Source organism: Nanorana parkeri, unplaced genomic scaffold, assembly GCF_000935625.1.
Source record: "Nanorana parkeri isolate BGI_ZX_2015 unplaced genomic scaffold, ASM93562v1 scaffold509, whole genome shotgun sequence".
Classification (NCBI taxonomy): domain Eukaryota; kingdom Metazoa; phylum Chordata; class Amphibia; order Anura; family Dicroglossidae; genus Nanorana; species Nanorana parkeri.
This window is the reverse complement of record NW_017306777.1, coordinates 546,735-574,145: the sequence shown is the minus strand read 5'-3', so window position 1 is coordinate 574,145 and position 27,411 is coordinate 546,735.

Genomic DNA, 27,411 nt, shown 5'->3' with positions numbered 1-27,411 from the left:
ATATTTGACCAAAATAGGTCATTGCTCTTTTTGGTGAATACACGTGTCATTACTCATTGACAGGTTTTAATACATGTTGACACTGTTTCAGCAACAGTGTCAAGGGAACATTTCCACTGAAGGTACTCATCCAGCCTACCTTTTATTTTAGTATATACAAAATATGTTGTATTTTACTAAGTATAATAACTCGGGGAAAACAGAACAATTCTTTCTTTATGTAAAACATAGTGTGTAACCCACCGAGCATGCTGTAGATCACCCGTCGCCAGTGCTGGAACAGTTTTTGCACCTTGCTTAAAAACAATGTTTCCTGTTAGTTAAATGTCTATAACACCAACTCAAAGCCCCAGACTTAATTCCCAGACTGCCTCGCCCTGTCCAAAATGAAATTATAGTCGACAGGGTGAAATGTTTAAAGACATAATTTATTCATTAGGAGCCGACGAGGCTTCATTCCTCTAAGCAAGAGCCAGGCAGGTCCTCTGGACACTCACCAGCAGTGTGCTGGCATGCGTCCTGCAGTACACAAACACCATTGTCTGAAGGATGAAGCGGGATGTGCTGTTCTCAGCTGTACTCACATGAAGGTCTCAGCTTAAAATACTATCAGGACATCTTACCTGTGCTAGAGAAAAGTCAGATGCATTAATATTTTCTGACCGTTTTCAGCGCCTCATGACTACAATTGTTCATGTATATATGGACTAAAAAAAGTGAACATCCTAATGTATTAGGAAATCATTTGTTCAAGGAAATAAAGAAAATGACCTAAGTGCATAAACATTGCATTGGCTCGGTAGCCAGCAAAATAGTCTCTCCTTTAAGAGGCTACACTGTTACTTAAAACTGAATGCTGCAACATTACACAGAGGTTTGCATACATCCTTGATCAGGTTGGCCAATATTAAACAGAGGAAGTGGCAGTTTCTCCCTGTTTACCCCAACATCATGAACAGAAATTAGAATGTAAAGTAAACTTGTCAGAGATGATCATTAAAGATACGCTGAATGTTAGCTAACACATACATATTACTGTGCAGCCTTACATCTTAAGCATTTCTTTAATTGTTGGTACTTTTTGGTATTCTTTCCATGTCAAAGCAGAAGTTTCAGGTTAAAGGCCCCCATAGAGGCCATAATATCGTCTGTCTGAGCTCATAATATCGTCTGTCTGAGCTATATCACAGAATATACTGTACCTAAGCAGATGCATCTGCAGTGACATCATTTTTCAATAGTTTGATGAAATTTAGTAAACCAAATTTGGGTTTTATTTTTTGCAAAAGCCAAACTAATTTGGAAGCCAATATTTCAAGAATTTAGCTGTGCTCCAAAAAATATGGTGATGCAATAAGAGTAAAACGTTTACCATCCTTCTGGCCTTAAAGAGAACAGATTGTTTTCCCCTGGTTTATTAATGTTCCCACCAAAATGTCCGACTGTGTTCCTGCCCAACTGGGAGTTTTGGATATTCATACTCAATTCTGAGTGTTTCAACTCCCCTTGTTGTATTCTCTATAATATAAAACAAAAAGTTCAGCTTTACACTTTTAGCATGTACCAAAACTGAAATATCAGTATTGGGACAACAGCTATTCTGTTTTTAGCTTCTTTACACTTTTGGAATTATTGTCACACTATATGACTGCCACATATAACACCGCCACATAAAACAGCCACATATAACACTATCTTATAACAAAGATGCTGTCAGGATTACAGGAGTTAAAGAAAAATAATTTGTTCATTTATAGATTTACTGTCCTCCAGCAGCCTGGAAAGAGCATCATTTCTAAACTGAGGCAGGGGTAGATCAGCCGAGCGGCATTCTGCTCGGTTATTCTGCTCGGTACCTCCGAGGTAGTGAGTAACCCCCTATGTACTGCTACCAGACTAGGGTGACAATTTGCCCTATTTTTCTGGTGCTCCAAAGTTTTGACTCTGGCGGTGCAGAGTGGGCAGTTCAATTTCTTCATCCACTCCGTTCTATATGCCCCAGCATGCCTTGAGTTACTATGAGATCCAAAATTATAAATTAGTCCCTGAGGGACAGAATATACTGTACCTAAGCAGATGCATCTGCAGTGACATCATTTTTCAATAGTTTGATGAAATTTAGTAAACCAAATTTGGGTTTTATTTTTTGCAAAAGCCAAACTAATTTGGAAGCCAATATTTCAAGAATTTAGCTGTGCTCCAAAAAATATGGTGATGCAATAAGAGTAAAACGTTTACCATCCTTCTGGCCTTAAAGAGAACAGATTGTTTTCCCCTGGTTTATTAATGTTCCCACCAAAATGTCCGACTGTGTTCCTGCCCAACTGGGAGTTTTGGATATTCGTACTCAATTCTGAGTGTTTCAGCTCCCCTTGTTGTATTCTCTATAATATAAAACATAAAGTTCAGCTTTACACGTTTAGCATGTAACAAAACTGAAATATCAGTATTGGGACAACAGCTATTCTGTTTTTAGCTTCTTTACACTTTTGGAATTATTGTCACACTATATGACTGATCTGTGCTCCAGCTTCACCTTACTAACAGATGGTCTCATATTCTTCTATAGACATTTGTGATATAAAGAAGAGTTATTGACTCCTCCAGTAACATGTGGTGATAGGTACTATGGCAGAAAAACATCCCCAGTTCATAAACCTTCTTGGCTGCTAGTGTAAGGCTCCTGCTATGAAATATTGTGCTGTTCTTGTTAAACATACTGGGACCTATGTTGCTTAAAAAGTTCTACTTTTGATTCATTGGTCCACATAAAATTATTCCAGAAGTCTAAAAAGTCAGCAAGGTGCTTACTGGCAAACTGCATATGCTTTCATGGTATTTAACTGAGCAGTGTTTTCTTGTTAATACTCTCCCCTGTGTCCCATATTTGTTATTTTATTAGTGTTGAGTTATCATGAACACTAACTTTAGATGAGGTAAGACAGGAATGCAGTCCTAGGATGTTGTTTTGCAGTTCTTCTTGAAAATGGTACATATTGTAAACTTCCCTACTGGCTCAACCATGTTAATGTGAATACATAAGTATGCACTTGAATACATCAATACCAATTATGTAGAACATTGAATGTTTCTTGACTTTATTGCCTAACAGTAGGTTTTTATTTTGTAGTTCTGATATGTTAAAGCAAGGCTGCTACACAAAAAAAATTAAAATCAATACTGTGCACACCTTCTCAGCACTGCTGCTTGCAGAAAGTCAGCTTTGTGCAGTGGCTGCCACCACACGTTTGGGTTAAATGGAACCCAGCCTCACTGAACCTGGAAGTCAGTGGATAGGTAATCACAGCTCCACAAGCTTACATCCTATTAACTGCAAAAGGTGTAGCTATCAGTCAGTCTGACAGCATTGGTGGTGGACTGCTATTTGATGTGTGTGCGCTGTTTGTAACAGGGTTTAAGTTCCCTTTATTTCCTTCCTTCCTGTCTATCACCCTAGCTTAGGAGTGGTATATTACCAATCTGTGGGTAAGGAGGGAGAGAGTAATCAAAACCAGAAGTAAAGGAGGGAGATCTACTGGTATGTACAACTAAATTCCTGCAGACAATGCTGTAGTAGTGTGTGTATAACTGTCTCCTTAAAATGGACCTTTACACTAAAAAATCAAAATTCTACCAATACATGTACATGTCAGGTGTAAAATGCTGTGATTTTGAAATACTTACACTTGCAGAGCATTCACTTCCTGCTTTGAAAGTGCAAATTACTTAATTTTGCCAACGCAATGCACACTGGGATTGCCTTGTCATCAGCAGAGCATTGCTGGCAAATCTCCTCTGTAATCTCAGAAGATCTCAGGGAAAGGCATTTTCCTCCCCGGAGACGATGTGCATGGTCACATGTCCTAGTCACATGTCTTATCACATGTGCCAGAAATCCAGGAAGTAATAGCTCTCCTAGGGCTAGTATTCTGCCCTTAGTAAACATGGCCACTGTCAGAAGATTGGGGAAGAAAAAAGAAATAAGGTATGCAAAGAATACAAAGCCTGCAATTATCTAGAAGTATGTGTTTGTAGATTGTCATCACTAAACATTTCTAAAGGTGTCTTTGTTGTTTTAAAGATACGGGTAAAGGTCCACTTTAAGGGGAATGCTTTGAAGTGCCCTCAAATTTGAAAACTAAGTCATTCTTTTGTCTGCCAATTGTATGGACTAGAAAGTAGACTGTAGGTGATAAAACTCTCCTCCTGGTGCTGGTGTGAAACCCCTTGCAGGGGACAGACTAAGTGGAGAAAGTTCTCTTCTGCTTTGTGGAAATCATTGTGCTGTGCAACGTAAAGATGTTATAATATATATTTTAAGATGCACAAAATCTGCAAACTACATGTTAAGGATCTTTTATACAAACAATTATGTCAGACTCATCTCTTATTTCTCCTGGAAGATAATGGTGTTGCCAATATCTGGGAAGCAGAAGAATAAAAAACAGTCTGTTTGAGGAATGGGTGGAGGCCTATTAGAAAAGGGTCAGCCTGCTCGGAGGTGTTAAGCAAGGTTCCCCTGTAGTGTCATGCACTCTGCATCCTGGGCCCTTGGTGTTTAGCATGACCCCCTGGGTACATTGTGGGGCTCATTGTGAATATATAATTGTGTGGTTTCAGAGGAAGCCTAAGATTGAGAAGAGTACAAAACCTTGAAAGAGTAGTGAACCTGAGTGTTGATTACGTGGGTTTTGAACCCACTATCAATGGTTCCGGAAAGTAGGCCTAGGTGCAGGAACTGGTTATACAACCTGCTGCTGGGGGAGAGCTACCTCACATTCTCTTTTCCACCATTAAGACACCACTGGATTAGGAACCAAGAGGAGGTAAGAGGTTACGTGTGTTTTTAGGTAAGTTGAGGGGAATTATGAAAACAAAATTGGAATAATAAGTTCAAGCATGAGGGAAAGGAGTTATTTTTATTTATAAACACTTAAAATAAGGTTGTTATCAGATGTTAGGATCATTACTTGACTTTTAGTTTACTTTCCAAAAGCGCAGATTTTTTGTTGCAATCTGTTATCAGATGTTACCTAACACAATGATGACAAGAAAAATATTTTAGTTGTTGCTTAGTTGAGGCAAGATAGAGGCATCATTTCCAGTGTATCTTTTAACTGCAGTTAATTTAAACAGGACATTGTAGCATTATATACATCTGCTGGTGCACCAATATGGCTATTTACATTACCAAATAGGTAGCCAAAATCAACAGGGATCAGTAAGAGACTAAAACCTTTATGGCTTTTATTACTGTGCTTATGCAGCATTAGTGCTGAAGGAACATATTGTAATTTGAATGTTTTCACTCATTCACCATTCATTCTCTAAACCGTGAGAAGTTGCTCACATCACAGCAAAAGAAGGATGCATAACAGCGAACCATATGACAGTAGGTGTCAGTGTCACCCAAAAGCACAAGAGACCAGCCTGGTAACCCTGGTATCAGGGGATTTTGTTTGTGGGGGTTTTTTTTTTGGGGGGGGCAAAAAAAATCTTGCACCAGGGCCCTTTGTTCCTTAGCTCCACCACTGATTACATTAAAACAGGAATGACCAGTCCTAAACTTACTGTTTCGATGGTCATGATTTATCATCAGGGTGATGTTACCTTTTATTTCACTGAGTTTAGTGTGACTTTAAGACCTCAAATGGCTGAAATCACAGCTGATTACGTGTGTAGCAGCATGACAAATGTAGATAATAATAGAGGTTAAGATGGCGCCGTCTTCAGCTTCCACTTTAATTTAATCCTATATATATGTGTATATATATATATATGTGTGTGTGTGTGTATATATCTATATATATCTCTATATATCTCTATAAATATATATAGAGATATATAGAGATATATATACACACATAAATAAACAATATTCAAAATGGGCAAAGCTGTGTTCACATTTCTATGTTGCTGTTTTAGCACTTTGTATCTGGGAATATACATAGGAGTTAATTAAAGCAAAGTTCAAATCCCATTCGCACTGCCACAGTCTCAAAACCACAAGCTATATGTGGTGCCCAGGTGACCACACCGATGGCGCAGTGCAAAACATTAATAATAAATAAAAGTGAATCACCACCACACATTTGAAGGGTTTTTAAAGTATTGATGTGTTTATTCAATACCCAATGTCACATACTGTCATACGGTGCTGCCGTATGACGGTATGTGACATTGGGTATTGAATAAACATATCAATACTTTAAAAACCCTTCAAGTGTGTGCTGGTGATTTACTTTTATTTACTATTGGAGTTAATTAAAGAACTATGAGGTGAGTGAAAATCACTCATCCTCATAGTTTGAGCCAAAGTTTGACAAAGTTTGACAATGAAACTGTCACACGTCGGCTCAATAGATCGGTATGTGAGCAAACACATACCATTGCTCGCTCAATTCTCGATCATCTCCCGGCAGAGAGCGGTGACTGTCAGTCACCGCTCCCCACAGGGATTCCCCCCTCCCCGCTCCGATCCTCCAGTGCTGACTGGAGGAACGGACGGGAGAGGGTGCGGGCACAGCTGTCTCTACCTCTACATGGGCAGAGCCAGCTGTCATTAACGCAGCTAGGTGGATCTCGACAGCATTGTCTCTCACCATATACTGAGCTTTGGGTCACGGCAGGAGGTTAGTATATGTCCTTCCGTGACCCTTAAGAGAACTATGGGAAAAAACACTTACCCCATAGTTCTCTTTCAAGTCGCATGATGTATGTATCAGTTACAGTATGTATTTAACAGGGTTAACAAGGTGATCAGGATTTACCTTTTGCTTGATGGCTTTTATTATGGAGAAATAAAAAGGAAGTTTGAAGAATGTTGTTTCTCAGGGGCAATGCTTTATAAGTAAATCTGTAATAGCTAATTGTGCAAGGAGGGTATTCAAGTTGGAGTGAATGTTTTGAGTTGCTGGTCCAATTGTTTTAGGTGTAGGCATGGCAACAGCCATTTTCCCATTCTGGCACACTCAGGACAGGCAGGTAGCGGAAGATGCTGCTCACTATATGCTGCCGCATGTTATATTCTTTGTTGTATATAGGGTTCTCCATGGCAACACGCAAAATATTAACATTTCCTAAGAGATCTAATGGATCTTCAAGGAACCTGATATTACATAAGTAATCAAGTATGAAATATTATTCACAATGTTGGTGGACTCACTGCCCAGCTTTTTATTTTTGTCAAGATGGTAGCATACTGTTTTAAGGGCTTTTGAGAGATGAATACAAAAAGAAAAAACAAAACAAAAAAACTATTTATTAATTTAAGGCAGTAAAAAATTAATAGCATGTTATTCTTGCATTTGGTGCTCTTTTTTTTTTTTTTACAGTAAGAGTACAATGAGAATGCACCATAGTGTTGGTGTTAGAGAACACAGCACCATTCAGAGGAACTTTACTGCATTGTATGCAGTGTAAAGCATATTTTCTTTTTTTTGTCACACATTGTTCTTATAGATATGATTTTGGTATGTACCAGACATATTAATTAGGCTTTTACATTACTGCAGTTGGAATATACGTATGCTATTATAAAACATTATTTGTACAATGCTCCACTTGCCAGCAGTCATTATTTATATCTGTTCGTTTAGGTCAAATTATATGTGGCGAGGATCTTACCAAATTCTCAGTATATCTATAAAATCAACTTAGTGCTTAATCCTATAAAACTAGTTGGGAGACACTCAATGTGCTTGAAACGTTTGGAGATTGGACTCAAGTCTCCTTTTCCTACATAGCTCAAACTCTGACCACACCGCATGATAAATTTAACTGTCCAGAGCCAAATATGACATAAAAGGTAAGGATTCTGATCCAAACCCAGGCATCTCAGTTTTTTTCTTGGATAACAGTATGTCCATGGCATCTTGCTATATAAAAAAAAACATGCCAGAGAATAGTTCCTGCCACTATTTATATCACTGAACTGTGAATGATCTCTTTTGGCAATGAGTTCCCACACTTTTGCAGGACAAATAACATGATTAAGTCAAAATACCTTACAGTTCGCTGTTTCTGAAAGCGTTAATGGTCAAGACAGAATGTCTAATAATACCTTCCCCAGGACATTTAGTGGGGTGAGAGAAATCGATTTTTAGCAGGAACCTCAGGTAACATGGGGTGAGCTGGCAGAAGAAAAGGCTATTCCATTTCTCCTCCCATTACTTTCCATGTGCTGTTAAGGAATCCTCTCCAAATACCGGCTGCTTTCTATTCATAACGAGCATTCTTCGAAAACAAGGTCCAGGGGGCCAGTACAAAAGAATGTGCACCCAGAGATGAACAAGAGCTCTCAGAGAGTGATGTCCAACCCTAGCAGGGACTGTGTCACATTCCTCAGTATTTTAGTCCAAGTAATGACTGCATGGTTCAGCAATGCGGTCCAAGCAGACAGTGACACGAGTCCTGTATTCTGTGGCCAAGAGTAGTCCTAGAGGTGATAAGCTTTATGCTCCTTGGCCAGGCAGCCCTGGAGGTGATATGTTATGTTTCCCTAACCAAGTAATCCTAGACCCAAGGGGCTTCACATTACTTTGACAAACAAATCTTAGAGGTTTGGTTTCAGAGTTAAGTGGCCACAGAGAAATTATATTCCATTTCAGTTATTAAGAAGACAGAATAAGAACTCTTTTTAAAATTAATCTTTAAAGAGACAAGAACAGTATTTCCAAAAGTCAAGCTTTTATAGAGGGAACAGGCAAAATGTATGAATCAGAAAGACCTTGGCATAGCCTTGGCTTCAAATTTATTGATATTTTTTGTTACAAGATACTTGCCATCTGAAAACATTTTAACTACAGATAATTCCACTAATTATTAGGGTAATATGTTTTTATGTAATAAGTACACTTTCTAATAATCAACATCACTTGTATCCCTGTTAAGCTAAAAACCTGGAAAATTCACAGCTGTTTTTTTTTTTTTCCAAGGGAAGTGCAGTGCCGGGCAGACATAGCCTGACCCTGAACAACCCTTCATGTAGTTGGGACAGGCGAAGTGCCGAGATTTCAGCTGAGGACAACTCCCTTCCCGTTCTTAGAAGCAGAGCAGAGAGAAGGGGGAAGCAATGGGCTGTGTTCTGGTACTTGAATCTCTCTAATATCTCACTTTTGGTCAGGAAATCTAATGCAGCTTGGGTGTTACAGCAAAATACAAGTACTGTAACTGTACATAATAAACGTTAAGTGATGAAAAAGCCTGAGCACGATAAGCTTAACAAGGTTCTTTAGCTTCAAAAATCCAACTTTCCACCCTTTAACTGTATTCTTAGACCTCAGCGAAGAATAAGCTCTGCAATACCAGAATAAGCTTGCAATTGAATAGGGTCGCATAACAATCAACTTAATATGACTTGTAACTTTTTTAATGATTCATTGCAAACTCTTCAACAAGTGTATCTGCAGTGTAGATTTACGTGTGGAAAGATGTTATTGAGATTGTCCTTAGTACCCTGGCAATAAGCCTCAAATATTGATTCTGTTTCCAAGACACTGACTTTACCACTAACACATTTACATAGCTCTAAAACACCCTGACACTGTCATTCACACCATATTCCTTACTGTAACACTGTATCATTGCCTATACACACCCCACCACCGACACTAGTTCCCTTGCCAACTCCTAACCATTCATCTGAGAAATTCCTTCTTTTTTAGTTCAAATGCATCTATCATGACTTTTTTTTTTTTTTAACATGCTAGGATTTGTTTGTGTGTTGTGCTCCACGGGCTATTATCTTTGGACTTCATCTTATATGAAAATCTACCTTCTCAAGGGCAATCAGCCAAAAAACAAACATCACAGCTAGGACCATCTGAGATGTCTTATTTTTTTAAATCAAACTCTGTGGGAAAAAAGGAAAGCAAAAGGTGCTGACATGCATGAATGTAGACACACTAAAACATGTTACCATATTCAGACCAATGGGGATGAAATGTGTTTGGCTTTGGAAAATTTATAGGAGCTGGTATCATGTAACCTGTATATTTTATGGTTCACAGCAAACAACAAAGCAATGTTTACATAGTGGGAATGCATAGATTTATGCCATACAGTCTGCAGAAACAATTTCAGTTGCATTTTTAGAATTTAGTTTCAGATCTTAAGTGGGGATAAGCGAATCAACCAGTAGAAAATCCAACTGCCTAATTCTCTAGCAGGGTTTGTAAAAAAAAAATTAGATACACGATCAAGCCACAGCTCCCCAATTTTCACCATTTTAGAATCATATGTTCATTTGTTGAGGAATTGGTAAGCCTTAACATATACTCTACCATCCCCTCTGATCCAGGATACAGCATGCCTGCTTCCTGCAACCAAACAGGGAAGTGGCATGGGTACTAATAGAACAACCTAGCACCCAGGGCAGGCTGTTATTTTACTTGTTATATTATATTTTTATCAAATGTCTTTCAATCTGCCCACTAAAACACACATCTTAATGTGCGTGAATTTAATACGCGCAAAAATGTGCAAAAACCTGCTAAACATGCCAGACAAAAACGTGCGCTAATTAAATGCAAAAACGCTGACGCCTAGGTGTGAATGCAGCAAGACACAAAATGCATCAATTGAGATTTGGGGCCAATTTATAAAAACATCAGTAAGGCCTAATAGTGGTCATATCTGTGCTCAGAAAGCAAACAAAACAAACTCTGGTACATTTATTAGTCACATCGTTGTGTGTTGGTAATCTAAAGCAAAGACCTATATACTGTATTTTAATGAATACAGAGAGAAAGTAGATATGGATGAAAAGACCTGTCACATGACTTTGACAGACTTTCCTCCTATGCTAGAGATATCTCTGCAACGTATTACATATAACACTCCACAGGCTCCACACTGCATTCTGTATTTTATGAACAAAACATAAAATGCAGGTGCCATGTACACTGCAATGTCATGCAAAGAGTGGAGAGTGGTATCCACCCTTTGTTATAAATGTAACTCTAAGATAAGGTGACCAGATTTTTAAAATTAAATCCAGGGACATTTTTTTTTTTGGCAAATGGTAAAAAAACTATTTATTAGCATATTTTCCTCAAATTATATATGCAGTGTATTTTGTCAATTTGTACATTTCCCCGGGGAACATAAAGTTTGTAAAAAATTAGGGCTGTGCAAAGTAACGATTAATTTCTCAATTAATCGTTAATCTTTTTGATCAATTAAAATTTTTTTGATCGATAAAAATTTTTTTTAAACTTTCTGCACGAGCGCCAGCCAAGGCATTGGCCTTTACACATACAGCACAGCAATTAAGTAATAAAATGAACTAGGATCACACTAATCCAGCACGTTATTATTCTGAGTTGCCCCACTCAAGCGGCGACCATATTGAGTGGGGCACGTGAGATTAATAACGTGCTGGATTAGTGTGATCCTAGTTCATTTTATTACTTAATTGCTGTGCTGTATGTGTATAGGCCAATGTAGTTGGATCTGTATGTGCGTTATAATTAATCAAAATTTATCGATTAATCAATTTTAAAAAGATTTAATTTTAATCATTACCAGCCCTATAAAAAATACAATTTTATTCTCACCTGATCCCTGGATCCACTGACGAGCGCAGCCTACCGTCTCCCACACTGTCAGAAGCTGCATACAGAGTGTGCCAGTTACTATTTAAACCGGCGCGCTCTGTATGCAGCTTCTGACAGGTTGTGCTATTAGTGTAGCGGGAGCTACGCAAAAAGCGCAGCTGACTTTCCCGCTACGCTGATAGTGTATCTTCTCAGAAGCTGCATACAGCACGCGCAGGTTTAAATAGTAACCAAGGGAGGAAGTGAAGGAAAATCTTCAGTGGGGAAACAGACAGCATTAAATATTTGAAAGGGGGTCTAGTATTCCTACTAAGAAAAAGTGTTTTTGTATAGCTGTCTGTTTCATCTTCGAGATTTCCTGGTGACATGTTAATGGAGCAGGAAGTGAGGATTTTTTTTAATACTCATCTGATCCCTGGCTCCACAGACGATCGCAGCTTCCCATCTCCCACACTATCAGAGGCTTTATACAGCTTGTGACGGTTACTATTTAAGCCGGCGCAGGCTGTATGCAGCTTCTGACAGGCTGCGCTATTAGTGTATCTTCTCAGAAGCTGCATACAGCCTCTATTTAAATAGTAACCTGCATGCGCTGTATGCAGCTTCTGACAGCCAAGGAGACGGGAGGTTGTGCTCAGCGGTGGATCCAGGGATCAGGTGAGTATAAAAATTGTTTTTGTATTAATATTACTTTATGTTCCCGGGGGCATTTTCGGGGACATAATTTGTCCAGGGACAGTCCCTGGACAAATCGGGGACGAATGGTCACCCTACTCTAAGAAGCTGTATATTAGGCTATTTTGTGTTCATGACATCTTCATTTTGTGTACCAAATATATGTCAATAACTCAATTTGAACATGTTTCTTTTTTCTTAACAGGATATAAATATATTGTCACCATACCTGTCACACACCTGTCAATTAGTGTATGCTATATCCATGTTTATTTGGCATTTAAATATCTAAAGACATAACCCCAGCAGACACTCCCATCTTGAACTTAGTCTGAAACAACATTTGCAGAAGCATGGCTCTATATTTTTATAAATATACACATGAAATATGATTGTATCAAGGTGGCACCTAAAAAGTCCCATATGATACATTCACAATGGTTGTATGTTATAGATTTTTGGGGATGCGTAGTGGTGAAGTTGTTTGGCTCACTAGTCTTTCTTATAAATGTTTCATGTGTTTACTTTTTAACAGATAATATTTTTCTATTCCTCAATGAAAAACCTATACTGTCTGAATTTTAGAACACTCAAATACCTTTCACAGAAAAAGGCAAAGCACAGCTATACAAATATTTGTGTTTCAAGTCTTTTAATGTTTCTCATCCTACCATGATTCACATTAACGCCTTGACACAGTACTAAACGCCATCATTTCCTCTAATCCTAAATCAGTTTTCACAGTCACCTTAAGGCACATATTTGCTCTAAAAACTGTATCCAGCCTTTAATAACTTTATACTTCCCCCATTAGCAGCCTATAAAGATTCCAAACTTGACACAAACCGCTGCAGGCAATTTCATTGTCACACTCAACACATTATTCCCTTCTGAGCTGAGTAATGCAATATAAAGTGCTTAAAATTCTGTAAATAAGTGGCAAGGAATGTGTGATAAATGAATTAAAGGTGTTTCTGAAAGGCATTTTCATTCTACTATAGATGGACAACAGTATTAGTTTTAGTTTGGGTACAAACTGCCTAGCATCATGTTATATATTACAAAGACATTTGTAATATTATAAAGACATTTATTGCTTGGTACAGGAGGGATTAAGTAACACCAAAACTTTGTTTTTGTTCTGGATAGAGTGAAAATGGTATGAACGATAATGGTAAGAATAATTTTTTCTGTGTTCTGGTTAGAGAGATCTTGTATAACGTCCTGTGGTGCCACCAGGACAGGAAATCAGAGGAAACCCCCTAAATTTGGACAGACAACATTAGTAAAGTGTGATAGGTTTAGAATCTCAGTGTCAGGAAACCATGAAACTAGATGGAATCTATAAGTGCAAGATAAAAAATAAAAGAGTTTATTGAAAGCAACAAACAAAATTGCAAAAAAATGGGTAAATAAAAGATGTAGTGACAGCCAAGCCAGAGGCCAGAAGCCAAAGCGGGTAGTCAGCAGAGCCAGGTCTGGAAATGCAGGGAGCAGGATGAATGAGTGCAATAGCCAGAGTCTGGAACCAGGAGATCAGTAGACAGAACCAGGATCATACACGGAGCACAGGAATAAGCATAGAGCACTTGGTAGGTTTAATCAAATGCAAGGGCGGAAACCAAGCGAAAAGACTGATGATTATACGTTTAATGAACTGGAGTCACATCATCACTGTAAGACAGGAAGTTGCCAAGAGTTTGTCAGTAGTCACAGAATGATGAGGTTTAGGGGTTTGGTTAGAAGAGGGCGCTTAGGAGCAAAGTCAGTGTCAGAAACACTGCATAGTGTGGCAGCGTATTGTATAAATGGGTACCCATGCTCATACCCTTCCTTTTTTTTTCCTTTTCTTCCCTCCCCCCTCCCCTTTTCCCCCTCCTTTCCCTTTCCCCTTCCTTCCCCTTTTTTCCTTCTTTTTCCCCTTATATGTTCCTTCCTATGTAATTTCTTGTCTGTAGTCTATGAGTGGTTACCCATGTGGTGTAACATCAGGATGCTCTGATTCTCAATGGTGTTGGGAACCGGAACATTTGCTTACTTCTTTGAAGCTTGATCTGTTTTGAAACAACTGGAATATTGGAGTCTAAGCTTCTTAGCTCTTTAAATGGGTTCCACTCGTCTTTCCCCTTGTACTTGTATTTATATTTGTATGTTGTAAAATGTATTCATATGATTGTAATTGTTATTTGCTATGACATGAATAAAATTTAAATATAAAAAAAAAGAAACTGCATAGAAGCTGAACCTGCAGCTCAAGTGGACAAGGAAGGGTAATAAACCCTAAAGATACAAAAAAAAGGTCACAAGCACTTCAGCATGTAGAAAAGTCAATGTTTATTGACTACACAGGTGTCACATCATCAGAGCAATGTTTCGGAACAGCAAAGTCCCTTCCTCAGGCAAAACAGATAATGAGTAAAATGTGTTGACTTGAATCCCACATTGAGAATTAGCAATAGATTAAGCGTGAGCTGCCCTTTGCAACAAACACTCCATTACACTCCTGAGTTGACATAAACAGTTCTGTTTGGGTCCATATACGTGTGAATAGGTACAATGATATATGCAATATTGTACTAAGCACCCAAAACTTACCTTTTGCCCAAAGCTTTCTGTGAAGGACAATATAATAACAAAAATGACATGGGTAAATGTTTTAGTTCTCATTTCTTAGTTCCTAATAAAATAAAGGTTGCAAAGACACAATTGCAACACGCTTACAGGCCAAGACTGCAGTGCATGCATATGGATAACCTGTATGTTACCCAGTCAACTTGCCTTACCACAGAGGTATTTAAAGCCCAACTCCAGCTTCTTTAGAAAATGTTTAAAAAAGTACCCCATTCCTTGTTTAAATTAAAAAAGCAACACAGGCTGCAAACTCACCTCCTCTCCAGCACTGTTTTCTGCCGACTTACTACTCTGCAATCCAGTACCAGTCTTCTGGGCTGACTGAAGTCCACCAATGCATTATTACTTAGCCCACTTTCTGTAAACATAGGGCATTAATAACTCTCCCAGCAGGATCGGATTTACTCTTAAGGTTTTAATTTTTTTACTTTTTTAACACTTTTTTTAATTTTACCATTTATCTTTACATTTCAACATGCAGTTAGAATTTCTTAAAAAACTAAAAAACTAATTTTTCTTTTCCTCAAAACTGGAGCTTCACTTGACTGAGTGCAAGCCCAAAGTACCCTTCATTCCCCCACCTACAATATCGACACTTCACATGCAATCAAAATGAACCAGTTTATATCATATTGGAAGTGAATGGCCACAGCAATGTACACGTATAATAACATGACTGATTCCAGGGATACAAACAGTAACTTCACACGCGGCAAGAGATCTGGTCTATATATGTCCCCTTAATAGAACTTCATGACCCCTAAGTGTACCTCACCGGCTGCCCGTGATCCCTGAGGAGTATAGCGTGCTGTTCTCCGACGCGATCCCTCCATCTATTGTTGTTCGTGGCGGTTTACCTTCGACAGAATCAACCTCCTATATGATTTCGTTGCAGCTGCTTCATGTCATCTAGTTTTTGTTGCTTTGATTATACATCTGGCGAGGACATACATGAATACAGTTCTCCCGGAGATCTGCCTTCTTTCCCCTGAAGAAGCCCCTTCTGGGGGCGAAACATGTAGGGACCTATAGGAGCGTCTACATCATCTGAAAATAAGTTACCGCATATCTCGTAACCGCACGGTATTGTCACCTAACGGTGAACCTGCATATTCAATATGTATTTTTATTAATGATATATATTTTTATTGATGACATGATTTTGTACTTTATTTTTTGGTTCTAAACTATGTATACAACAATTTAGTGAATAAATGTTTTTCTAAGACTTTTATATACGAGGTCTGGACTGGTTTCTAAAAAGCCCCCTTTTCTCTCCCTACTGGGTCGTTGCACAGCCCACTGCGGAAACAATCTGTTCCTTTGTATCCATAACCTGGGGTGTGAAACCTCCAGCTCCTCTAAATGCTATTTGCAACACACGCCTGCCAATATTATCCCTTAATACGTATAATAACAATAACAGAGCATTAAAAGAAAAAACATGTACATTACCCTAAACCATACCTTATAACCCTTATCATAAAGTGCAACAAAAATAAAAATGTATAAAACTCACTGCCATCTAAGTGCCATGTGTGCCATGCTATGTGTATCATGACTCCATAACAATGTACCAACCACCAGCTGTCCATTAAGAAAACTAAGTGGGCACACCCATAAATTCTCTTCCTGGCTACTGAAGCTATTCAGCCCCAGTACCTCCACCTCAATATATTCCGTCCTTTTCCCTTCTCTGAGGAGACATAGAAGTGGCTTCCGTCGGCTAACGAAGGGAAGGGGGGAGGAGTCCGGTGACATCACGGACATCAACGTCTCGAAGCAGGGCTAAATGTAGAAGAAAACTACCCGCCTGGCACCCAGAACTGCATGTCCCGGGCATCGGGCCATAGGAATTCCACACGCCTGCAGCCCCGAGACTGGGCCTCGGTGGCCTTGTGGGAAATCTGGCCCTGCCTTGCACAGGATAATACTGCAGAGAGGGACAGCATGTCAGTACATGGTGCTGCTCTCTGGAGCATTAGGGACTGGACCAAAAATTGCAGTAAAAAGATTTATATGTAAACCCAGGTTGCTCCTTAAACCCCTGTGGGTTTAAGGAGCAAGAAATGGGTTTCGGAAGTGATACTGGAGTTGGGTTTTAAGTTAACTGCTAGGGCAGAAAAAAACTGTCAGATGCAAACAGCTGTTACCGGCTGTTACACATACAAGTGTTTTGTCGGCTCTATAGCCATCCGATCGCTTGTACGTGCTGATGTGTATTACAGCACTTCCGCATTCAATTGTCATTTCTCTGGCTGCTATAGCCAGAGAAGAATCTGGTGAAGTAGATCTCTGCTTCATCAGTTTCTTTGGGGGTCCCCAGGTGACATTAGGGGTCTTAGAGAGGACCTGTCAGTGTGCCTGTGCTATCACATAGGGGGTTTGTTATCCCCCTATGTGATAGCATTAATATTAAGTAAAAAAACGTATACGACAATTGCGCTACACGTTACATATCGCCGCAAATGTCGAAGTGGGAGCAATAATTGTAGGGCCATCAATCACTGATAACATTAAACTGATGAGCGGTAAAAGCTTTTAAAGCATCGCCTATGACCAATTTGGGGTATTGTAGTTTTTTGAGGTTTCGAGGACGCATGTAATTTGAAGGCTTGACATGTTTGGAGTCTATTTACCCGGTAATTTTTCTTTAATATAGTAAACAATAATAACCCCAGTTGTGATTAAATACCACCAAAAGAAAGCTCTATCTGTCCCCCAAAAATTGTATAAAATTCATTTCAGTACAGTGTTGCATAACAGAATAAATGTCAGTCAAAGTACTGCAGCGCTGAATACTGGAAAATGGCCGGGACAGGAAGGGGGTTTACCACCCTGGTCAGCAAGTGGTTAAAATACTGCCTACTGTCTCAGATTTCCATTGCATGCATACCAAATGCACACCCAGACACTGAGGAACAAGACAACGATTGAATCTATATGTAGACAACTGTTTTATTGGCAGCTACTGTTAGGGCAATAGAGTTGTACTATACACTCAGCTGACATATCATACTCATATAATATTGCAGGGCTTAGAATAAAAGAAGTAATTTGTTGCTTCACAGAAAGTTTAGAGGGAATGTTGGCTAAAGATGTAAGAAATCCTAAAAAGAACACCCAGCAAACATAACAGAAGAATCAACACAAAGTCCAGCAGTCGGAATAAGACTAAATAAAAAATGTGCATTATCAAATTCTTAGTATACCATCTGACGCTGGAAAGAATTATGTGGTTTTAAGTGTTTAGAGCAGTGATCCCTTAACAGTGGCTTGTGATCCTCTCTTGGCTCTTTGCTACCTCTTTTGATGAAAGCAGATCTTTTATACAGTTGAAAATATATCACTGTGTCCTTTGTTTTAGAACAAGTTACTGTATAAGGGTCAGGGCATGCTACAGGCTCTATGTGAGTATCTTCTCAATTAGAGTGACTGCTTGATAACCCTTCCGCTACCTTCAATCCAGCTTGTCAATGTTTTTGCTTGTATGGCTGGTACAGTTTTAACCTCCTTTACATGTTTGCAAACCAACTTCTGACCTTGTAAAAAAATCACAAAAAAACATGCAACAAACTATCCAACAAAAACCCAGCAACAAACTCACAGTTTTATGTTGGGCACCGCTGGGTTACAATGAATACATAACTTCTTCACACAACAGCCAAGTTCAAATTGAGTCTTAACAATATAAAGTCCCTTTTAATTATAAGGCTTAAAGGCTTATTCACATGCCTTTCTGGTCCGGATCTGTAGACGTGGTGCTATATATGCAGTGCGTTTGACGCGTTCGAGTAAAAAAAAAAAATGTTTGTTGGGAGTGAGTAGGGAGTGGGAGTGAGTCAGTATGTTAGCTGCAGTGTGGTGCGTTTTCGTTGCGTTTTTGACGCGTTCATGCGTTTTCCGGACCAGACAAAATGTGACATGCAGTATTTTTTCTGTCCAGACCGGACTGCGCTCATGAGAACTGTAGCCCATAGGGATACAATGGGATGCATGTAAGGTGCAGGAGTGCACGGATCTGGTCCAGACTGAGTCCGGTTGTCGTGTGAACAGGTCCTTAGGGCCCGTTCACACCAGTTGCAGTGCGTTCTGGCCCGATTCTGGCCAGAACGCACTGCCTCGCATTTCGGCCGGCTCACTTTTTAGTGGAGCAGGAGGAGGCGTGGTGGGCCATTGAAGTGAATGGCACCATAGCCACGCCCTCCGGCCGTAATGCGATCGCCCACACGGGATCGCAAGGCACAGGAGTTAATTTTTAAAAATACATTCAAGTACCCTAACATGACCCCATGGCCCCTGTGTGTGTTGTAAAGTAGCTCCCGCTCCAAGCTCACTCCCGTGATGGACTACAATCTCACATTTAGTTTACTAATTTGTATTGAGATTGTAGTCCATCATGGGACCGAGTTCGGTGTGGTGTCTACTTTACAACGGCAGCAGTTCGTCACGTGCCGTTGGGTCACCTGGTTTCGGTTTCTTGTTTATTTTGACGAGTCGTCATGAAGTGGACACCGCTGGACGTCGTGATTGACCTTAGGATTACGTCGTTGGATCAATTTTGGGGATTTTTTTTTAAATAACGGAATTGCCAAAATCCTTTTTTGCGTTTTTCTTTTCAATTAAAGGATTTTTTTTTAAAGTCTGGTCTTTTTATTTATACTTTATTTAACTCTTTAGTGAATGGGTATTGGTACAAGTACCCCTTATCACATTAACAAGGGGGGGAGCATCTGGGTGCCCCAATGCAAATAAGCCTCCTGCTCGCAGACCCCCATAACCAACGCCCCAGGGCTTGTGAGGAAGAGGCCCTTGTCCCCAGGGGAAAAGCACCCTCCTCGTGCCGAGGGGATGTGGCCTGGTATGGCCAGGGTGGGGGCGCTTACTTGCCCTCACCCCCCCTTTCCTGCCCTGCCAGGCCTCGACTCAGATCCAGGGTCTGGTTGGGAATTCTAGGGGGGACCCCACATATTCCCCCCCCCCCGCATTTTGGAGGGTGGGGTTCCTTCTTAAAATTCCTACCAGGCCTGAAAGGCCTGCTATGACTTTTGGGGGAAACCCCACACAATATTTTTTTTAACTTGGGGTCCTTAGAAGCTGAATGCCAGCTATTCACTCAGTGTCGTTCGGCCCCTATGAGAATAGGAGCAAACGGCAGCAAGTGAACTGACAGAGGTTCGACAGAGCAGCCAGTCGATGGCTGATTTTAGCAGATGTATGGATGGAATCAGCTGTACAGAGCCGAAGTTCACTTTGGCGCAGTTATTCACTCGGCTGCCTTCGGCAGCTTAGGGAATAACCCTCCTAGTGCCTCTGCAGGGTGTGGGTTAGGGGGGAGGATAGTCATTGGCAAGTGAATAAAATAGATAGTGGAAAAGCTAAGGGGTTGCTGTTTGTGATCACAAGCTCAGGTCTTTGTAGTGATTGAAATATTGAAATATCTATTAAGATGTGAATCTTGTAATACATAACTTCAATAAATAAGAGGTGAAATATAACTCTCTGTGCACCTTTTGGATCATATCTTAGGACACAGGATTTATAAGAGTATTCGGGGCAATTAGATTATGTTTTTAACTGCTGCAGCAATAAGAAGGGATGTGGGGGTATTGATCGTTGGGGGAGGTTTTACTTTTACTTGAAAACAAGGGAGGATCACAGCAATTCACACACGAAATGTTGTTTTTCCATTAATGGCCACTTTATAAATCTCTCAACAATCTCATTTATTAACACTGCTACTACTATTTGGAGACAAACCAAAACATTTGATCTCCAAATCAAATGGATTTCCTATTCCCACAAAAGCATGTGACCTTAAATTTCACTTCACATATTTCCTGTCATTCTAATATTATTTGTCCAGTAGTGTATGCAATTAATCCTATTGTTATGAGCTGAGTGAGAGTGAGCAAAAAATCAGTTACACATACATTTAAAGTAGAACTCCACTTTCCTAGAGGAAAAGGAGGCATACCATACAGTGCAACAAATTGACAATTGTCATTGTGGATCCCTTGTGCTTCTGTTTAGTAAATACTGAAAGACTCCAATAACTTCTATAAACTAAAGAAAGTAGATGGGTTAAATAGTAGGGTCTGACTGCCATAATCACATGACTAAGACTAGTTTTGTAATGAGTAAAAAAACTATTGGGAAAGCAGTGAATACGTTACAAGAGCAGGAAATAAGAATTCTGTGGGTGTTCTATGTAGTCTTCTGCCAGACTGATCCATGTTACAAACCACTTAGTGTCTGCAACCCTTCTCTGCCAAATCTTCCACTAGTTTCCAATCGGCCAAAGAATCAAATTAAACATTTTGACAACCACATGCAAAGCCATTCACAGTTCTTTCCCAGCTACATCGCTAACTTTGTCTCAAAACATTACTCAAATCACCCTCTCCACTCCCCCCAAGCAGGGACCGGCAAGGGGGCCGTCGGCGGCCCTTGCAGGGTCTTCCGCCTAGGGCTGAAACAACTAATCCCGTGGCCTCCTCCTCTTCTTCTTCCCTGGATGATCTCCTTCTTCCAAGGATGAATAGGGCCATTCCAGCGTCAATCAGAGTCCCGGTAGCGGGGACTCTTCCCATTCAAGACCCACGGCCTCCCCCATGTCTCAGCCTCCTCTCTTTCTCCCCGGGCTGCTCATAGTGGACTGTGGATGGGCTGAATAGAGATGTACAACAAGTGTAAGTAGTGTGCACTATGTGTTGTATGTGTCCTGTGTACGCACTATGTGTTGTATGTATCTTGTGTGCGTCCTATGTGTTGTATGTGTGCTGTGTGTGTATTAGGTGTTGTATGTGTGCTGTGTGTGTAGTGTGCTGTATGTGTATTATGTGCTGTTTGTGTATTATGTGCTGTATGTGTGTGGTGTGTGCAATATGTGTTGTATGTGTGCTGTGTGTGCATTGTGTTGTATGTGTGCTGTGTGGTTACTATGTGTTGTGTGTGTGGTTACTATGTGTTGTATGTGTGCTGTGTGTGTACTATGTGTTGTATGTGTGCTGTGTGTGTACTATGTGTTGTATGTGTGCTGTGTGTGTATTGTGTTGTATGTGTGCTATGTGGTTACTATGTGTTGTGTGTGTGCTGTGTGTGTACTATGTTTGTACTATGTTTTACAACACACTGTTTGAGTATGTGTAACTGCATGTAAAAATGTAAAGTGACATTAAACCCTCAGATTTTTTAACATAAACCAATACTGTAATGTGTGCCTTACTGTAATCCATGGTAGTTTCCCTTCTCTTTGCTGCTCTTCCTTTTAAATCCTCATGTCTTCTCATGCTAGGGGAGAACTTCCACACATTACACTATTGTTTTATGTAAAAAAAATCTGAGGGTTTAATGTCACTTTAAGATTTAATGTGCCTGGAGTTCTTCTTTAAAAACTGTGATCATACTCACTAGAATATTTGGGGTTCTTTTTGTCAGTAAAATAAATACACTGTAATGTTGGTTTTCAAATTAGAAGCTGGCTGCTTTGTGTCCTTTGACAAAGTGGCCTGGTAAAGGTATATAAAGACCATCCATGTACTCTCTACAATATTATACTAATGTTGATTTCATCTGGCACTACCGTTTTGGGGCATTTTTCTGCAAATAAATTACATTCTGATTTCTAGATTTTAAAATGGCTTTTGAAAACAGGGTCTAGAGGAAATAATTGAAAGCTGAAGTTTAGTTACATTTGGGGGGGCGGGGGGGGATACAGCTCCCCAATTCTGTAATTTACCTCTAACTATATCCTACATCTTGCTAGTTAATGTAAAAACCTCTCTTCAGTGTTGTTGTACTCTCCTCCCAGCAGTGAACTTGTGGCACTGCATTGGTGAACTGCCTCGTCTATACATGCAAAGGATCAGTGCCGATTGCACGCCCTTTCCACCCCTCTTGCCCATTCACAAGACTCCTCGTAATATTTTCAAAAAATGGAAGTCATTCTGTGAATGGGAGAAGTGCAAATGAATGGCAGGTTCCCCTCCGCCGTTCACAAAATACCTTAAAAAACAGTTGCACTATTGTGCCAGTAAACCCTGCCTCATTGCAGCTCTTTAAATAGTAACTAGATATTGCGCATGCCCTAAATCAGGAGCCGCTGCCATGGTCAACGTGAAGTTCTGAGGCATAGGTGTGTCAGATTTGAAACAGTTGGCATGGAGATTGTGTTGCTGCTGCATTTTGGCCAGCAGAATATACAGTAGCTATAACTGCATAAAAAGGGCTGCACACCCTTCTGGCCTGCTCCAGGACATCCTGAATGCCAGGGTACCTAACCAAAAATTGCTGCACCACCATGTTCAGGACATGTGCCAGGCAAGGTATGTTTGGTGATCTTTCACAGCCGAAGTGCAGCCTCTCTGCTAGTCTCTCTGGCCCAGTATGGCTCCTGTCCCCAGGCATGCCAGCTGCATGGCGATGTTTTTCCTGTGACATTGCATAGGCGGCGTTGGGCTTGGAGGCAACTGGTAGTTTTGTCAGCACGCAGTGTTGCTGATGCTGTCCGTGAGAATCCTACTGTTCTGTAACACCACACACAGCTAAAGGCATGTAACTGAAAAGATTGTTTTGTTTTTTTAAATGTCACCCTCATAGTTCCATAAAAAGGATGCAACATTTGTTTTGCATAGCTACATGTTCCCTAAGGCAGTGCCCAAAGTCCTATGACTTTGTTTGACAAGCCCTTGCCTATTAGCTCTGAAAATGGCCAAAATTGATTTTCAAGAGGCATTACCAATTGACTTTAATAGGATTTGGATCAAAGTTGCAATTCCCAGAATTTACATTGAGTTCGATAAACGGCTCCTGAATTGAAACCAGGCACATGCGCTCATCGCTAGTCTTCTCATATCTGAACCTAATGAAATTTGGGTGCTCATCAGCATCTCAGCAAGAGATCTTGCTCTCTTTTACTTTAATAAAACACACCTGCAGCCTATCAGAGACTGCTACATCATGTTTCTGTAGGCACATGAAAAGTTGTAACTTTGTGATTAAATGATCACTATAGCATAACTAAATGCTATTCTGATAACTATATGCAGTTAATATACAGTGTGTAGTGATATTTAACTTCAGGTATAGATGTTCCGCAATCCAAGCATCTTAGGCTTGTGACTTGGGTCTCTGGTTTCCTAGGTCTAATGATATCTAGCTATATAGGCAGTGCCAGCTTTTGTGATATCCTACCTGATGGTGACAACATCAGTCAGCAGAACCGGGAGTGTAGAGGCAGCAATTGTGAAACTGCAATACTTCTCCTAGTTAAGTAATTTCTGAACACTGATTAAAGAGCTCCTACTGACCAGCAACACCAGTGACCAGTGACCATCAACATTTAAGCGGCATTCCCACTGACCACCAATGTTTAAGAAAGTAGTTACTACTAACTACCAACATTTAAGGGGGCTTTACTTCTGACCATGAATGTAAGAAAGGGGAACCACACTACATACCCTCTGACTGCTGCATTCTTAAAGCTGAGCTGTTTACTATATTACTAACTGCTGCACCATGTTGCTTGAGCTGTTCTGTGCTGTTCATTACATAACCCAGACTGTTGCACTCTGTTTAATGTGCTGTATATAACATCAGTGGCGTAACTAGTGACCTCAGGGCCCCATGCAAGAATCCCACAAATTATTTTTTTTTTAAAACAAAATTAGACAAGGAAAAAAAAAAAAAAACACTGTCCTCTTTCATCTCCCCCTTCATGTCCCCAGCGACCCCATGTCACCTTCGTTGATACTTCCAGCTCCCTGTCTCGGTCTCCCCCTTCGTGTACGCAGCACTCGGCACTCGGCGGCAGTTCTGTGTGATGAGGGGGCGGGGATTACACCGCTCCCTCTCATTGGCTGCTGCCCGGCTGGATGATGCTTCACGCTGCGCCCGGAACAAGATGAGGGGAGCAGCGTGAAGCATGTAGGGCCCAGGACGGGAGGAAGAGGTCCCGGGACTGGTAATCAGCGGTCACCAGTGGCCCCTTCCTCCTGTCCTGGGCCCCCTCCAAGTGGCCGAACTCCAGGGCCCGGTCGCGGCCGCGACCTCTGCGACCCTGGTAGTTCCGCCACTGTATAACATATTCCTGACTGCTGTACTATCTAAGTTTTCCTGCGCATTACATACTCCATACCAAAGTATTCATGGTCTCAAAAGTTGCTGGTTGGCAAGTAGTCACCAACTATTTTAATAAAGTTCTTTTTTTTTTAAGGTAGACTCAAACAAAGTGTAATTGCATATATAATAGAAGAGTTTATTTATTTTTTCATACCTTTGTGATGAAGTTCATTTTTATCTCTCTTGTAGCACTTTACAAGGACTGCAGCATATGTTTGCGGTATATACAGCAAGTAGACCCAGGTTCTAGTGAACCCTTTAAACCACTTCCACTGTTTGGCACAATGTAGCCACATATACACATCACTATGGGCACCCAGTGAATTCATCTAGTCACAATGCCCTAGGTCTATCACAAGCCAAACACATTCCTGCCTGGAGACCAAGCTGTCAAGAAAAAAAAAGTGACAGGAATTAGGACAAATTATAGCACTGCCAGGGGAGCAGTTGCAGCAACCTTTTCCTTGCAAAGTAGTGTAGGGTCCCCATGCCCCTTGAAGGCCTGAGGTGGACCCCCAAAGGGTAGGGAGGGCTGACATTTTACTTCCAGGGATGGATCATTAGCCGGTTTGTGGGATATGAACAGTAAATTGGGCACCAGTCAGTTTAAATGCCTTTTTAAATTCTTTATTGAAGAACAGCCAAAACTGGAAGAGAGGGTATAGAGCTTCAGACATCCATAGCACAAAAAAAAAATAGACAGACTCCAGACTCACCAATCTCTTCAGGCTTCCACAGTGCAGAATTACTTTAGTAGAACAGAGGCTGACACTGTGCAGTAGAACAACAACATCTGAAAAGGAATGTGCATGAGATGTTCCCTGGGAGAGACACCAGACTTGTTCCTGATGTCAATGCCTTCTCCTGGCCTCACTGGCACCTCCAGCATTCATAGAGAAGCTCCTTTAGTTGTCCTCCCCAGATAGTACCAGGCCCCACCTGGGTCCACATGTGACCTCCTCCAGGCTTGAGGCCCAGTCAACTTCTCCAACTGTGTACATCCCACCACAGGCAAAGCCCAGGGGCGGACTGCCCTGGGCACATGGCAATTTCTGAGAATTTATGCACTTCCGCAGCATGCGCCACTGGCCATGAAACTCCTAGTGATTGGCTGGTGAGGCATAGACACTCCTAATGTTCCCCTATTGGCTGCTCCACTCTCTGGCAGGGTCACACCCCACTCACAGCTAGGTGCAATTACTAGCAGCACACCTAGAATAAACCAAATGATGCCAGACTACAAATCAGCCAGGCTGCTTACAGTGCTAGCAACACTAAATTTACGTCATTAAATTTCCACTTAGGGTGGAAGGGGTTGCAGGAGATTTAAACAGGGGTGTAAAAATAGATCACAAGGCCACATAGCAAAATTTTGATGGGAGCCCCTGGTGACCTTCTTATTGTCATTGATCTTAACATAAAGTATATCTACATCAAGGACAGGAGACCAGAGCTCTGGACAGAAGATGTCATCAGAAGAGGGATCAGTGCAAGGAATGAATAATTTGTCAGCTTTTCTGCTCTGTCCTCTATAACTCACCAGTCTTTTTAGGGATCTAAGATTTCAGGACCTCTATTTAAATTCTTAGCTCTCCCACCCCTTTCACTGCCAAAGCAAACAAATGCTGAAGGAGGTTCTGTGCTAGTTAATTGCAATAGGGATGATAATGGCCATCTCAAAATGTTATATTATGACATGACTAAGGTATTAAGGAGGCCTTATGCATAAATAACGCTGCCATAATAACCCAAACTCCTACAAAACCCCTTGAAATAATAATGCAAACACCAACTGGAGTTTAAATGGCAATAGCAGTCTTTTTATTAACAAAATATAAATAAAACATATATACAATAGGGATGCACCGATACTTTTCGAGTACCAGTGCAGATACTTGGCATTTTCATGAGCGGTTGTAGCTGGGACCTGGTTCTGGTGCTCCACCACTGTCCTGAAATCATTAGTCTGTATTGTTTTAGAAAAACTGTCACATGACAATGAACAAAAATGTATCAGTACTCGTACTTGTAAGTACTCAGCAAGTACCAGTACTCGTACTCTGGTATCTGTGCATCCTTTTATTTATATTTATAAAAACAAAATCGTACATTACAACAGAGATGTACAAATCCCAGGAGCTCCGTGTGCTCCTTACAAATGACAGTTGCCTCCTATTTTTTGAATTTTTCTCTAGTCTAGTCTTGGAGCTCAAAATATATCGGTACATATACTCATACATGTGCCGAGTACTGTACTTGGTATCTGTGCAACCCTAATATACAACATATACAACATCCACAGTCAAAATTGGGGCCCAATGTCCTTTTAGGCACTTTAGCCAAGGAACATTGTCTTGGAGACAGTTCACCATTAATATTGAGTGGAGACATACCTAAGATATGCCTTACACACTTGATAATTTAT